Below are 16,020 nucleotides of genomic sequence, written 5' to 3'. Positions count from 1 at the left end.
TAGTCTAGATTCTGCATCCTTTGATCTTTTTCTATTTCCCTGCTAGTGGTTTATTTTAGGCTTTCATTTTCCCCTTATTCTCCATCTCTTCACCTCTCTTTCACCACTCATTCCAACTGACAGTGCCTACCATTTGCTTTTCCCCGGTGAAATCTCTTTTATTGAAATTAGGAAGCCTCCTTTGTGCTGTTTGGATCTATTAGTAGTAGAGTCTTTTCCACCTCTGGGATAAAACAGTCTGTAGAATGGTACTCTTACTTTTGAATTAAGTCCAATTGATCATCCTCATCCTACATGGAAGATGAAATGGGAAGCTTCACCTGAACCAATTCCCAGCTTTCATTGTCACCCTCACCCCATACTTATCTCTGTTACAAACAAGGCAGAGCTTTGTGGTAGTAGTGTGGCCAGAATATCTATGCTGAGGTCTTTGTGCTGGCACATGCCGGCATGTCTACATGTCATGTAGGCAAAAAACCTTTTCCTCCCAACCTTGTGAAACTTCAGCTGGAATTTTCTTAACTGCAGGATGAAGTTAATATCCTGCACAAACAGTAGGAATCCAGAGCTTTACAAACTGAAAGCATGACCTTGCTGTAGGAAGTAGAAAGTGATCCTAAATATAAGGGCTGGTAAGCAGGCCTGCTTAAAAAAGCAATCTAATGAACAGCTTGGACAGATTTTTCAGGAAGTACTTAGTGCTCATGGTGATCAGTAGGATTTATTTAGTGATGGTGTAAACAAAACAAAATTCTGAATAAAGAAATTTAGAAACCACTTATGCTACAGGTTCAGCAGTGCTGAAAGTGATAGCTGCTGGTCAGAATTTATGCCAGCTCTCTGCTATGTTTACAGTTTTCTGGATTCAAACATGTCCTGATATGTCTAGAATTATCTAGCAGTGCAGTTTTCTGGAATAAGTGAAGACCAAAAATGGGAGAGACTCCACTGAAATTATGATACTCAGCTTTATAGGTTTGGTTCAACATTCTTGTGAAGATGTAAGAAGAGGTTCTCTGCTCCTTTTTCTTAAGAGTTTATTGTTAGCAGCCAAAGATGAGGTTTTTTAGGCCAGTACTTATTTCTCAAAAAATGCTTTCAACCTTGCAAAGTTGGTTTATATATAAATAAAATCCTCCATGCGTTCCCATCTGGTAACTTTTGAAATCTTCAGATTTGTTCACTGAAGCATGCTTCCTTTCCATCTCCCTCACCAATTTCCCTGCTGCAGAGTGCTGAAATTGGGAACAGTCTGCTAGCTTTATGTCCCCAGTGACACATCCTTTTCTCTCTACCCCAGTCCAATCTAAACTGGATCCTTTCCTGGGAGTGCAGAGAAATTAGGGGTAAATAGGCTGAGTGATGCCACACTGGAAGCTGTATAGCTGTTGATGTAAATATCCTGGGAGTCCCAGACCCCACCTGACAACAAGGGCCATGTGCTTCCCCGCCTCCTGAGTGACAGTCTGGGTTGTTCTGCTCAACTGTATCCAAGAGGGCATCCATGGCAGAGCAGATGTAACAAGGTAATGTAAGTCTCATTTTTATGCCCAGCCTCTGTTTGAATCTCCTGTGCCTGAGGTTCTCATGGTTGCAGTACGTTAAAACTTTCCTAAGGAACAACCTCGTGTCCCTTCTGACGCATTGTTCTTTGACCTGAGACTGCTTCATGCTCTTGGCTGCAGAGCTGCTGGTTAGCTGGAAGATTTTGTCTTGTGGATGATTCCTGTACAGGGCAGTTACTAGGAGCCAGCTGTGTCCTTGTATGGGTTTCATGCTCAGCGTTACACTTGAACCTCTCTGTGTTTCCTCTTATGTCTGCATGGCTGACCACATGACTTTTGAATTGAGCTTTCAGTGGAGTTTGAGTGCAGAAGGTGGAGTTCGGTTTGGGTTGGGATTTTTTATGGCCATTAGCTTTTTGTCTAAAAATGGGAACTAAGTTATGGGATCCCTTATGTGACATGTTGCTCCCAGTGTATAGTCAGTCTTCCTGACCCATTATTTTTGGGTGTTGGGTGTTGAGCAAACAATTGCAGCCACTTTACACTTTGCCAACATTAGATTTGGCTTGGTTACAGAGGATGTCTTTGGAAATGGAAATATGCAAATTCTTGGTGCTTAACTATTAAAACTTTTGTGGTGTTTGCCCCACTGTCCCAGCAGAAGTGTGTAAGCACATCATTGCATGCTGCATTCCCCTACCAGTATCTTCTGAGCAGAAGGTTTGTGGAGAAAAAAGGGAAAGGAATATAATGAAACTATTGGGGTACAACTTTCTCATTTAGGTAGCCTTATGTATTTTCCGTACATAAGAGACAAAGAAACAAAACAGAAGGTGTTGGGGGTAAGGCACCTGTCTGTGAGAAAGGTCTGTGGGTTCACCTCCCACAGAACTGAAGTGTGGCAGTGGGAGGCAGGAAGGAAGAAGGTCCACAGGATCTTGAAGTATATTTGGGTGTTATCTGAAGTATCTTTTCAGCCAGTACGCAATCTCAGTCCTGAACACAGCATACTGTACAAGTGACAGTAAAGAAGTGACAAGCCAAGGACAGCATGTTACCTGGGAGTGGGAATTGCAGTCTTGTTGCTTAGATGGACTTTGAAAGCACTGGTTGCCTGCAGGGCATTAAAACGTCTTTTCCTTCTAAAGCTCTGCGTCAGAAATGATCAGTGTTGGAGAAATGTGACGGAGGTGGCTTGCACATTCCTCCTTGCAACATGGCAAGCCTAGGGAGACAGCACAGTTTTGTTTGTTTGTTTTTCTGAGACATTTCCAGCATTGCTTGTATTCTGGGATAAGGAAAGACGAGAGTACACAGAAAGGGGAGATTGTGTCACCAGATCCTAAGACAGGAGTGAAAACTCCCAGATTTCTTTGGCTGTATCATAGTTGACTGCAGTTTCTTTGAAAGTGGTTGGCTTATGTTACAGAGACTCTAGTCCAGGCTGTGAGTTTCCACTGAATAGGCACCGATTAAATTCCAAAGGCTCTTGTAGATGTTTGAAAAGGTTATCTCTGCATGCAGAACCTCATACTGCTGGGGTCCCCCTCATGGCAGGGATTGCCAGCCCTTGATCTACCCATATGTAGCTAAGCCTTTACATGAGAGAACAAGTGTTGTACTGGTTAAATGTTTCTTTAGAGTAACTGAGCTAACAATCTGGCTTAGGATTTTTACCATGTATTAAGTTACTAAAAACTAATTTTGTAAGCAAACAACTCTTGTTTTTACTCAGTTTTACTTCAGAATAATCTGTCTGGGTGTATTCTTTGCTTATATTGATACTCAAATATTGAATTTCACCCATGTTTTACACCACAGGTGTAAAAGGAAATATAAGGAAATATATTTCCTTATATAAGGAAATGTAAGGCTATTGTAATTTAAAAAGCCAGAGGCTACTGATAAGCCTGGTATTAAAAGGAATAAAAATCCAGTGGCGATCAGTTATAATATATTTTGTTTAATCTTGGTTGGAGTGTGGGAACCATCTCTGCTTGCTCATGTGTCATGGTGAGTGCCTTAATTGCTCCTCTTTTTATCCTTTGATGCCAAAGCTGAGGAAAATATCTTTGGTTTATTTTTGTCACGTATCTAGTAATTGGAAGTGAATCAAGTTTTGAAAGAAGCATTTCATTTTCTTGCGTATATTCAGGATGAGATGAAACAAAGTGAATTTTGTTGCGGCTTTCTAAGGCAGTGGGAAATCACAGAGTTGTTGTGTTCATTTCAGTATCAGTTGCGTGGCTTGCTTCAACACCAAAAACTCAGAATATGCTTTAAGGCACTGTGCTATTGCTTTAGTTGTGTTCTGCAAAGTACATGCCCTCATGCCTTTCACTGTCCAGAGAAGAAGTTGTTTTTTGGAGGACGAGTGTGTATGAATATGCTGGGAAACAGCATCCATTCTGGTTAGCGTCTGGCCAAAGTGCTCTGTATTTTTAGGCAAGGTGTGCTTGGATTGCCCCGTCTCTGGGCTGGCAGATGCCTGCTACCCTCCCAGATGACTGTTCTCCCCTAGAGGGGTTAACAGGCAGCTCTGCTCTCGAGTGCCATGACAGAGGCTGCTCCTGCCTCTCCCTGCGTCAGCAGACCAGGGCTGCAGTGTGTAGCTGCTCAAAGACTGCTGCTGCTTACACGGTGCTCAAACACGCAGGAATGGCATGAGACTGTGTCAGGGGAGGTTTAGGTTGGATGTTAGAAAAAGGTTCTTCCCCCAGAGGGTGGCTCGGCACTGGAACAGGCTCCCCAGGGCTGTGGCTGCCGCACCAGCCTGACAGAGCTCAAGGAGCTTTTGGGCAATGCTGTCAGGCACATGGAGTGACTCCTGGGATGTCCAGTGCAGGGCCAGGAGTTGGACTCAGCGATCCTTGAGGGTCCCTTCCAGCTGAGCATATTCAGTGGTTATGTATGTGCAAAGATATGCCTGCCTGTAGCTATAAAACCCTAAAATACAAGATGTAATGTCTTGCCTTTCTCAGTCACTCATTTCTGTGGGGTACTTACTGTTACAGTATCCACATACAATTGCCTTCATGGAACCAAGATGCATAGGGGTAAACTGCTGCTTTGGGGCTCCTTGTGTGAAAAACTCCATTTATTATTCCATAGCACTTCACACCTGCATGCACAAGTGTGCTTTCCATTGCTCCAGAGGCTGGTCCTGGTGGCTTTGGCTGCAGCCCTGGCATGCCGTACTTTTATGTGTTTCCTCTCAGCATTTCCATGCAAACTGGGGGTTTCGACCTCCAGCCACGTAGGAAATACAACCAGTTATGGTAATTGTCTGTCTGGAAGTTGGTGTAAATGGCTTGCTTGCCATCACACAGGTACTTTGTAGTGAAGCCTCCTGGCGTACTAATGCAGCAAGCAATTACTTGAATCTTAAAATCATCTTTCTTTTCCCACTTCTGACTCATACAGAAGGCAGCTTCTGCAACAGAGTGGAAAGGGACAAGCAGACAGTAGAGTCTCCTTCGCCACCTGACTCTGCCTTCCTCCCCATGCAGACCTATCTCATATGCAGAATGAGGCAGAGCCCCCAGGGGAAAAATAGCATCTAATCACAGCACTGCAAGTAGAGCGTTTATGCACGCAGGTGCGAGGTCACACAGCCTCCAATTTGCGTTCTATTTCTGAAGCTTGGAGTACTCAAATGACATTTTTCCTTCCCTTGTTCCCTCCTGCTCCCAAACCGTGTTTATTATATATCTAACTGCTCAAGGCCTGATGATTCTGTCATCTTTATTCATAAGTTGGTGAGAAGAAAAGATAGAAGCTAGACCTAAGCTACAGTCAGTATTTTATTAGCTTACAAACTCTGCTTACAAGGGAGGCTTCTGAGTGACCATTGCTAGAGGGTGAAAAGCCTTTTGGCCAAACACAAGCAAGTGCAAGTCCTGAGCTGCAGCTCTCCAGGTGATAACTTTGCTGTTTGCCAGAACGTAATACTTGTTAAGTCCCCTCTATCTTTCCTTATTATCCTGTTGAGATAAAGCTGAAGTTTTATGTAAATAAGTCTAAGAGGGAAAGGATTTAAAAGAAAAGTCTTAGTGTTTAAATCTGTAAGAATTTTACCACTGTGTGTGATGCATGTAATTAAAAAAACTATAACACTAAGCCATGTAGTGTAATAGATGGATATAAGAGTGGGGGTTGCTCCACAACCTAAGAAGCATGGGGCTTGTCTTACACAAACTAGAGTGTCCCCTGCACCATCACCTCCCATGAGTTCTTCCATTTCTCAGAACTTCAGGTTGAAAGTAATTAGAGGAGAGATAGAAGGAATGGTCCTAATCTTTGGGAACTATTTTCCATTCACTGAAGTGTGATAACAATTTTAGATCGGGTAGCTGAAGTCTGGCATTAGTCTCTGTCTGTTGTTCTGTGATAACATTTTCCTGGGTTTCTCCCAGACTCATTAAACACCATCAGTCCCAGGAAAATCTAACAGGGACATGTACTCAGATGAGAGCTCTGCTGGACTGAAATATTAAACTATGAACATTCATAGCACTGATAGAAACTGGCAGTTTTTTGTTGGATAGCTGCACTCATGCTTCACAGCTCAGGGATTCCATGGGCTACTGATGCCAGCTGGGCTTTGGTAAGTTCTGGGCTCAGGCATCTAGGTCAAACCTGTTTTACTGCTGTCTAAAATAGTTGCTTTCCACTGTTGATGCATATGGCCAGCTTCCCTTTCATTCAGTAAAGTACTGTGTAGCAATTAAAAATACCACAATAGCTTTAGGCTTTTTCTTGGTCTCTGCATATTATTCTTCTATGCAAAGGTCTCTGTAACCTCTTTAGGGCTTTCTGGGGAAGGAGGTGAGATTTCTTTTATAGGTGTGCAGTCTAAACTGCCATATGAATATTTAGTGTATATATAAACACCACTATTTACCATAAAGAGCTCAACAACTAAAGTAGTAGTTGCTGCATGCCCTTTTGAGGTAATCTTTGCTGCTTGGCTCAGTTCTTTAGAGTACAAGCATTCTTCCTTCTTTGCAATGTTTTTGTGTCCATAAAGGGCAAGAAAGGATAAGAAAGGATGTGTTTATTTTTACCCATTTAGAAAGGGATAAAGCTTATATCAGATCTGGGACTTGAGTTCAGCACTTGAGTAGCAACACTTACAAAGGCTGATCGAGACAAGTGAAATTGGATTTTGTTATCTTGTGTTAAAGGCTCTGGCATGCTCATATCTTTAAAGCATTAAAAGCTAAATGTCCTCAGATTCAATATCCTTTAGGCAGGAGAAATGCTAATGTGAATGTTAGCTACAAGCCTATTTTGCTGTGAAACTCCATGAACTCGTTGAAAATGTTTTTGCAACATCTTAAAACTATTAATACCTTGACTAAAAATTTTATTTGGAGATATTACTGCACCTTGATGATGCATTTTTAATAACCCTGCCTAGGAAAGAGAATATTGGCTGGTTTATACCGACTCAAGTGGGTCGATAAGTGTGTAACAGATGCATGTGACATGTTGGAAAACCACTTACAGAACAATAGCCAAGGTCACTCCTTGTCGTGTCTGCAGTGTGTGGCAGAACTGCAGAGCCAGAACTCCCTCTCCTGCCCTTCCAGACAGGAGAAATGTGAACTCCTCTTCACAGAGCCATGCATAAATGGATTGCCTTCAGAAGAGGAGGACTCGGTGGCAGGAGCTGGTTACTATGGCTATATGCATTGCTCACTCTAAATGGAGGAACCAAGCCAACAATCACTGTATACATTAGCTATATTTGTATATGAAGGAAGCTCATAGCCAGCAGCTGTGTGAAGGTGTCGTGATGAAAATCCAACTTGGCTCATGCCAGTCAAGGACTTGGTGACTTTCACGCCTTTAAAGCAGCGCAGACTGAAAGCAGCAAAATCTAAGCACCGTGGGATCAGGTCCTTTGTCCTCCTTAAGCCTTTGTTTTGCTCTACTGAAAAGTTTCTTCTTTTCTGTGCCCCTAGTGATCATAGAACAGCCCAGGTAGGAAGGGAGCTGGGAAGATCGTCTAGTCCACCGTCATGGGAAAGGGAGCCCAGGTGGGATTGTACAGCACCTGGTCCAATCACATCCTACAGCTTTCCAGCAATGGGGGCTCTCCTCTGTCTCTGGGGTGGAAATGGCAAGTCATGATTCTGGCTTGGAAATTATGGAGGTGCTAGCAAGCCTGGGCTCTGAGATACAGGATATGACAAAAACAACTCCTAACTGTGTTGGTTTCATAGTCCAGCCTGCAGCCAGCTACTTGTTGGGCTGTCATTGGAGCCATTTCCCCTTTGTCAAATGACATTAGAAATCATCAGTGAAGACAAAAGTAGCTGTGGGTAGTGAGACATCTGTAGCACAACCACTTATTATTGTTGCTTACAAATTTAAAGTCCTTTGCCTGTCCTTTTTGAAACTACCCACTGAAGCTAGAGTTTCTGTGGGGTACCTAGCAAATTTTGTTGCAGGGTGGCTGTCAGAGTGGGCCATTGGTTTTTCCCTTTATCCAGTGCTGCATAAAGAGGTAAGTATTTGATAAGTGAGGGGTTAAACCAAGGCTGTTACCACCAAAGGCTTGCTGAAACTCTCGTTTCTGTCTCCAGCACACAGATTTTCATGCAAGTGGGAGCAGTGGACTTGGGAATGCTCAGGAGGTGATTTATAGCACACAGCCCACGCCAATGGAGCACTTCTATTACCTGCTGTCACTTGTAATTCCACTGTTAAGGCTGAAGAGGGTTTTGCACTTCAAACAGGGGCTGGATCTTTAATCCCAATGGAAAATAGAGCATATTTGCTGCAGATGTAAAAGCTTGCCTTTTAAAAATGAATTAGGTTGTTGCAATCTACAAATATTTTAATTAGCCTGAGTTCAAATTAATTAAAAACTGTCATGTAAAGAATTAAGCACTTGCAGGTTTTACAGAGTTTTGAACGATCTTAATGGAATAAAAAAGACACTTGGAACTTTCCATATAATTAAAAATAATTGAAATCTTCTGCCTGCATGTATATTAATAAATCAGCTAATAATTAAGCTAAGTTATTAGCAGTGGCTGTATTTAATGTTACATCCAGAGTATAGCCTAAAAAATTTTTAACTAGTTCCACCATGAAACTGGAAAAAATGCAATTTACCATCATTCTTCTGCAGTGCCTGGGATGTCACTCATGGGAGAGACAGAGAACACACAGACTTTCACTGGTGGATTAGCTGTGTCACTTAGCTTTAGTCTTGAAAGGTTAAATGGCTTAATGGTTGAATGGCTTGCATGTTTCTGCTTGAAATGTCCCCCATGCCACTGAGACCTTGTCTGCTGCTGGGAACAAGGGAGAACCCCAAAGAACGTTTGTTGCTGGTAGGATCCCTCCAGCATTTCTTTGTATGTGTTCTCCCTTTAGTGAAAAAAATGCCCTAACCGATATTAAAAGCCAAATCTGTGTGGAATGGGCTGCTTTGTGTGAGGCTTCAGTCAGGCAAACCAGGTGCCAGCCCCTTCAGAGTTTGGTGGCTGCTGGTTGTCTTATGATTCTCCAGTGGCTCTGCCCTTAAAATAGCACTCTGCTCCTCCAGAAGGACAGAAATCTTGTACAGGAGCCCCAGCTGGTGCCTCTCATTCAGTCTCCACAAAGACATTTTGAAATAGGAACTTCCTGAAAGGGAGGCAAAAAAAAGCCAGATAAAATGAATGAATGCTAGTGCTATTGATTAGTCATTCAATAAATCCAGAAAGGTGGAATCAGCTCTGAAAAGTGTCATAGGACTACAAACAGATCCCTTAGTCACAATCTGTCCTCATCTGTGCCACAGCATGAAGACTTTTTGAAGACTGTAGCTGCATGTTTCTTATTTCAGTTCAGTTGGGTTCCTTTTGATCTCATCTCTTAATTTCCTGGATTAGTGATGCTTGGTTGGAGGCCATTGGAGGCAACATCATTGTCATATTCCTAACTGTTATTCTGTCCTTAATATTTTATTTCAAGCTGAGTACATAAATGCTGGGTTGGATTTACTTAGACTGGCTGATCAGAAATACCATTGGTGGGGGAGGATGGTATATATCCTCTCTGTATTTGCATTTTTCATATTAATGATCTTTTCTTATCATCAGTTCACACAGAATTTTCAGCTTTTCTTTTATTTAGGGATTCTGATCCTTTATGGCTGGGAAGATATTCTCTTAGAAAGTACTGAATTCCTTTTTTTGATATTTGAGATCTGCAAAGAAACTGATAAACATGGCAAGTTCTGAATCTTGTCAATTATGTCAGTGTTTACTATCTTTTGTCAGGTTGCAGCAGCAACCAAGGTGAAGTGTCCACACTTGTTTCATTGAGGGGTTTCTGGGGGGAGGAAGGGGATATCTTTGAAGACATTAATGAATAAAGGAGGAATAAGATTGAAACAAATCTCTGCTAGCTGTTCTTTTTTGCCCATATCTGGCTGTCTTGGTTTGTAAAAGTGGAGCCACAAGCAATGAGGTCTGTTCTGCCATGTGCCTTCCCCCAAGTCCAAGAAGAGAAAGGTGTGAAGGGAGACCACACGGCACCTCCTAGACCATCCTGTCCTTAGGTGAGGGCAGGGAGGGGAAGGAGGTGATGCTGAGGAAAACCCAATGCTCTGAATTTGCTCAGGTATGGCTGAGTGGCTGGTTGGGATTCCCTTGGAATGCCCCCACTCCGAGCAGCCGTGGGGCTGGTCCCCTGTGCCCCTACACACACACACACACACACACACACGTGCTCCCTGTGCTGCGCTCCTTGCTGCTGGATGGGACAGTGGGACACAGACAGGAACCCCATCCAGCCAGGGAGCACAGGGCCAAAATTCCTTTCTATTGCTAATACCTCTGCACTTCTGATGCTGATAACAGCGGTAGGAGACACTTACAGGAGATAACAGGATTATGGCAGGCGTTGCTGAGTCCCAGAGCTTGGCTGTTGTGAAGGCACCCAGGCTGCTCTTTTTTCCATGTCATGGCTTTATCAGTGATTCAGGCTCAGGGGTGTGGAGTTCATCTCAGCAGAGCCCCATGTGATGTGTCACACATTGTTACTGCCAACAAACAGGCTGTGGTATCAGGAATGGGGAGAGTGTGGAAGGTTCTGTTTCATTTGTCCTTTTGGACCTCCTCCCATAAGCTTCATACTTTTCTTTAAACTGTCATTAAAACACATCTTGAATCTGTAGTCTGAAAGACTGTGTCTCCTTTCTGGTTAGGGAAATATTTGGGTTTGAATTTTGAACTTCATGCATATGCTATGAAAAAAATCAGTAAGACCGGTCTGCATTGCCTGAGTATGGGACAGAATGGTGCCCACTACTTAAATGTCATTTGGTGTATTATTTCTGGGGAATGGATCTATACATCTGCTTTCTGATTAGTTCTCTTGTTGAAATAAATTCTGCTCATTGGTGTCATACTTTAATGGGCATGCTTTTTACCTGACAAGGTACAGACATCCTGTGTGGCAGTAGAAAACTGTAAGCAGTTCAGGTGTATTCAGGATAGTTTTCTACTTGTTGCAAATAGCTAAAACCCAAGTCTGTGTGTCCAGTAAAGAGTGAGCCAAATCTTCCTTCAGTGTAACTGGAAGTATAAAGGGCATTGCTATTGCCTTTGAATGTATCTGCCTGCACTGTGAACAGCAGTGCCAATTAGTGCATTGCTCCTTAAACGTGTGGGACCTAAAATCTGCTCCTCTCATTCTTCATTCAGAATAAACTGCTTGGGTGACAAACAACTTGCCATTCACTTTTACACAGGTAAAATTCCTACTTTTAAACCGAAGTAAGTGTGACAAAGATGACCCATGTGGTGAGAAGCCTGTCTGCCCATGGAGAAGGGTAGGGCTTGCTCCAAGGGCACTGTCAAATTCTTACAGCCCTATTGCCTGTGCTCTGCTCCTGGTCCAACAGCATGACCATGAACACACTGCCTAGTCCTTCTTTGAAGGCAATCTTCTTGTAACTCCACACAGAGAAATAGTGGGAATTGAATGCCTCATTATTTATATGGATGTAGCCCTTCCTTTGCCTCAGTTTCCCTTTCCTAGAAAGATGACAGCAATTCCGGCATCACACCATTTATTTAATTTGATTTTTCTTCTCATCATGATGTCTTGCATATCTTGAAGTATGAAGGTGTGTCAGTAATGGATAAAGGTAGGCCTCCAGGCCATGCTGGCAATCCAATGGAAATCACCTGAACTTTAAATCTGCAGTTCCTTCTCTGTGGTTCTGGTGCACATTTGGGTGATGACAACAGGGGAGATTTTTCTGCTCTGGAAAATCCCTGTTCATCAACTGCAGTACAAGAAGAACCAGAGAGGCTACCAGGACCATATTGCTTGACAGGCAAGAGGCAGAATGATCCAACTCAAAAAATACAGCTTCCTTTTCTTTTCTCTTTTTTTTTTCCTTATTTTTATATAGCATATTTTCCTCCTGCTGTAAGTTTGGATCCTCAGAAAAACATCAGGTTGATTTTTAAAACATGATATAGGTTTTTCTATAGCTATATAAACAAAAATGTTATTTTGTTGCCCTTGTTGCAGGAGTTGTTGTTTGGATCTCACTCTCTCCTCTAGCAAAAGCAAGGCACAGCCACCAGACCTGCAGAAGGGCATCTGGAAAGGTGAGATGGAATGACAGTGTAACACCCACAGAGTGGTAAACAGACTTTAAACCAAGGTTGTTCCCAAATGCTCTGCTGGTGGAGAGATGTGAATAGATGAACCTGCCGGTGAGAAGCTGCTGTGGGACATGCTGCATAGATCCAAACCCAAGGTTTTCTGTTGGGTGAGTTTTGATGAAAATGAATCACTCACCTGGGTTGGTGATCTTGTCAAATGAGTTCTTCAGTGCTTTCATGCTGCTGAGCTACTGGTATTTAAAGTGAAGCTTCAGAGGGGCCCAGTAAGGCAGGGCATGTATTCCATTACAGTTCAGCATTTTTACAGCAATCTAGCTTTGCATCATCATACTGGATATGTTAATATTTTCTTTCCCTTTTCTTTTCTAGACCATTGGGTGAGACTGAAATGTGTATAACTACATTCCTAGCAGATACTTTGGCTTTGTGCAAGAAGTCTCAAGTATATGATCTGATATTATTTTGTTCCACCTCCTTCATTATTTTTTTTCCTGTAAGGACAAAGCGCATATTTCAGTTAAAAAAAAAAAAAAAGATAAAGAAAAATATATTTGAAATCAACTCAAGTCAATTCTGTTGCAACAGAATTGGCTGCTGCTGGGGATCCAGTGTGACTCTGAAGAGAATTGTGCCTGTAGCCTCACTGGAGATCTCAGCTGCTGTTGTGCTTTTTATCACTGTTGTGACAAAATTGGTTGTCCTCTTCAAAGGTGATGCCGGGCTGCTCTCGTGTCTCCATGTGTCTTGGTCTCGGTAGGTGGTGCAGCCTTTCTCCAGTGGCATCCATAGGTTCCTCTGGGTGGTCCAGCACAGCCTTTTCTCACCATCCCTCTCTCCTGTAACGCCTGTCATCTCATCACTCCTGGCTCTGCCCTTCTGGAACAGCTGCCCCCTTTCCCACCTCGCCCCGTTGTGCCTCTCCAGAAATTACCCTGGTGTCAGACACGATGTGCTCGTCACACCAATGGGAGCCCTGCCCTGTTCAGAGGAGAGGCTGAGCCCGGCGTGCTGGGGGGTTTGCTGGGGGCAGGATTTCAGCTCCAGCATCGGGGAGCACAGCAGGGTCAGTTCTGCCACGGCTCAGCTGTAGTACAGCAGCACTGCAGGGTCAGTTCTGCAGGTCTCCAAGGAAGAGGCTGTTTCATCTGGTACTGAGCTCTAAGTGTGGAACATCACAGCTGGGAGGGGAGAGGTTTTGAAAATGAGCTTGTTTTCACATTTATAAGTCTATATATATATATATATATGTATAGGTATTTATAGATATACACACAGATGTATAAATATATATGCGTGTCTCTCCTATATATACACTCACATGCACACACTAGCCAGTCATATTGCTGATGGAGAGAAGGATGTCATGTCCATTTTTGGAGGTGTTTAAATTCAACTGACAAAAAGTGTCAAATCATTAGGCCATGTGAAAAGCACAGACTTGTGTTTTTTCAGGCAGAAGGTAATACTCCTGGAAATAGATTTTCTTTAAAAACTGGCCTTAATATTTCAAGAAGCTTTGCTGACTGAATTTTCAGCAAAGAAGACCAGCCCAGTGTATTTGGAAAGAAATAATGTTTTGTTGTTGCTTACAGAATGTAAATGCTGAAAAACTCACACAGTCTCCTTCCTGCAGTGTTCTTCTGCTAAATTAACATCATGCCAATCACATTGGGTTTATTCCATCAGCACTTGCAAAGTTAATAAAGTATCCCCATGACAATTGTTTCACTAATTAAACTGTCTCTGTGTATTTTAGTGTAGCTTGTAGTTGGCATAAGGTAAACAAAAGATGGCAAACAATCCTTGACTGAAAGTCGAGTTATGACTCATAGAGTTACAGCAGCGAAAAACTGAAAAATCACAAAACCTCCTATGCATGAATATTTTACTTCTTTCCCCTTCAGCTCACCTAAAAAATAAGCTTCCACAGCAGCAAAACCAGACAATCAGCAACTACCCCTATCCATACCTGAAGGGCAGGCTCTGAATCCTTGAAGCTGAAATATAAAAAAGCCAAAAAAAGGCAAGTTGTCTTGCAGGAGCTTGGCACCAGGAGCTAGAATATGTTGTGTCTGAAGACCTAGGAGTATTTTAGGACAGCGCTGCCTATTGAAATGGAAATGTGATTTTCAGGCTGCTTGAGCAGACAGAGTGCATCATAGTCAGAGGCTGAAGTAGGCTAATGAAGTGCCCTGTCTTTGAAGTCAGATTGCGTAATACAAACCCCAGAGAGATGCTTAGAAGATTTCTTTTTTGCCTTGCATTGATCAAGACTAAAATACTTCTGCTATTAGCTTCAGAAAGGTTTAATGGAATTGGTGGTGGGACTACAGTAATTCCAATGACATGCTGTGCAAACAAAAGCTTCGTTAATGAATACTCAAAAGATTAACCTGAACTGCCTGCATGCATTATTAGTGCTTTTAACCCCCTGCATTCCCCTGGTGGTCATGGATAATGCAGAGTAGTTTAAGGTGAGATGGGGGAGGGCAACCCAAAACTCACTAATGGCAATTAGGCTATGTGATAGCTGGGAAAAGGAGGCACTGCAATTCTCAAAACATGCCATTAATCTCTGACCTGATGGGCAGGGTGAGATGCTCAAGATCATTGGAGTCGGAAAACTTCCAGCAGAGCGCATTGGTGGAGTGCGGGATGCGGTCAAATTTGGAGAAAGAAGAGTGACGAGGCACACGACAAAAGCCTTCTTTCCCTCCCCCGGTACATCCTCAGAGCCAAAGAACTGAGACCATTTATTGAACTAGGTTCCCTTTTCATCCTTTTATTTTTCTTATGGCTGTGAGTGAGTCTGAGATTGATTTATCAGTGCTGTTAATCTGCTCTCAAAAGGCTGTCAGCCTCACTCCCAGAAGCCAAGCTCTCCCATTAAAAACCTGACCTCTTTAAACGTCCTTAAGATACCGTAATGATTGAATGTCAGCAGGGGAGAGGCAGCAGTGACAGCTCTGAAATGTTTATTGTCCCAGGCCGGACTAGGAGGGGAGCATGCTGCTGCAGCCTGGAGCACTGAGCCTGGCATGGGAGCGGGGGCTGAGAAACGACGCTGCCAAGCTGGGAAGATCAGAACGCTCCTGTGGTTTAAAGGGTTAATGCTCTGAAGTCCCTGCTGACCCCATGCTGCTCAAAACAGGGAGAGGTGCCAGGGGTTTGCATGTTGATAGCAATAGATCACAGATTACAGTGGTTTAAATGCCACTTAAAACATTTTTGGTGGCTTAGGAATTATTTCACAAGTCATATTTGTATGAAAGCAGATGCTTTCCATAGAGAGACTTAAATTTCCGTTCTACTGTCACACCACACAGTAGCTGTCAGCAAAGAATTAATTGAGGAAAAATATTTAAAATTATGTTGCTTCCTTAAAAAGAAAGGAAGGTAAAGAAATGTTCCTGATACCTCTTCAGGCTGCTGGTACATGTGTCCATGGCCAAGCACAGACACTGCAGCAGGGGGAGCACAAAGGCTAGCAGAGACCTGAAAATCTCCGGTCTAATAATGGGAATCTAGCTGTCATGAACATACTTTCAATGTACTGTTCAGTGCCAATTTTTTTCATCCTTAAGAGATGTAGCAGAGTGCAACTATTTTTAAATCTAAGTTTCTCTCCCCCTTCAATTTCGCTTTGGGCCATCAGTGGCTTGAGGAATTAAAACATAATTCTTCACAAGACAAAATAAATCACTTGTACAGAGTGGGCCTGGCTTTGCTCTGGAATAAGATGTTAGCACCTTTTGTCTCCTGAAACTATTCCCAGATGGATGAACTTCCTCATCCAACTAAGTCATTTTGGTTCTTTCCCATTTGTTTTTTAAATAGACGCTGCAACAGCAGCATGGACCAGTGACCAA

The 16,020-nt window shown here is 42.8% G+C and overlaps 1 long non-coding RNA gene across 1 annotated transcript; it reads right to left on the bottom strand.

The window, feature by feature from the left end:
- Positions 1–8,326: 8,326 nt before the first annotated feature.
- On the bottom strand, positions 8,327–14,936 carry LOC134414096 (uncharacterized). Its single transcript, XR_010026656.1, has 3 exons — positions 14,732–14,936; positions 10,387–13,329; positions 8,327–9,149 (listed from the first exon to the last, which is right to left on the bottom strand). It is a non-coding gene; the product is annotated as an uncharacterized LOC134414096 (long non-coding RNA).
- Between the last annotated feature and the right edge of the window lie 1,084 nt (positions 14,937–16,020).

This window comes from Melospiza melodia, chromosome 2, assembly GCF_035770615.1.
Source record: "Melospiza melodia melodia isolate bMelMel2 chromosome 2, bMelMel2.pri, whole genome shotgun sequence".
NCBI lineage: Eukaryota > Metazoa > Chordata > Aves > Passeriformes > Passerellidae > Melospiza > Melospiza melodia.
The sequence above is the reverse complement of the archived record's forward strand: the minus strand, read 5'-3'. Positions and strand labels throughout refer to the sequence as shown.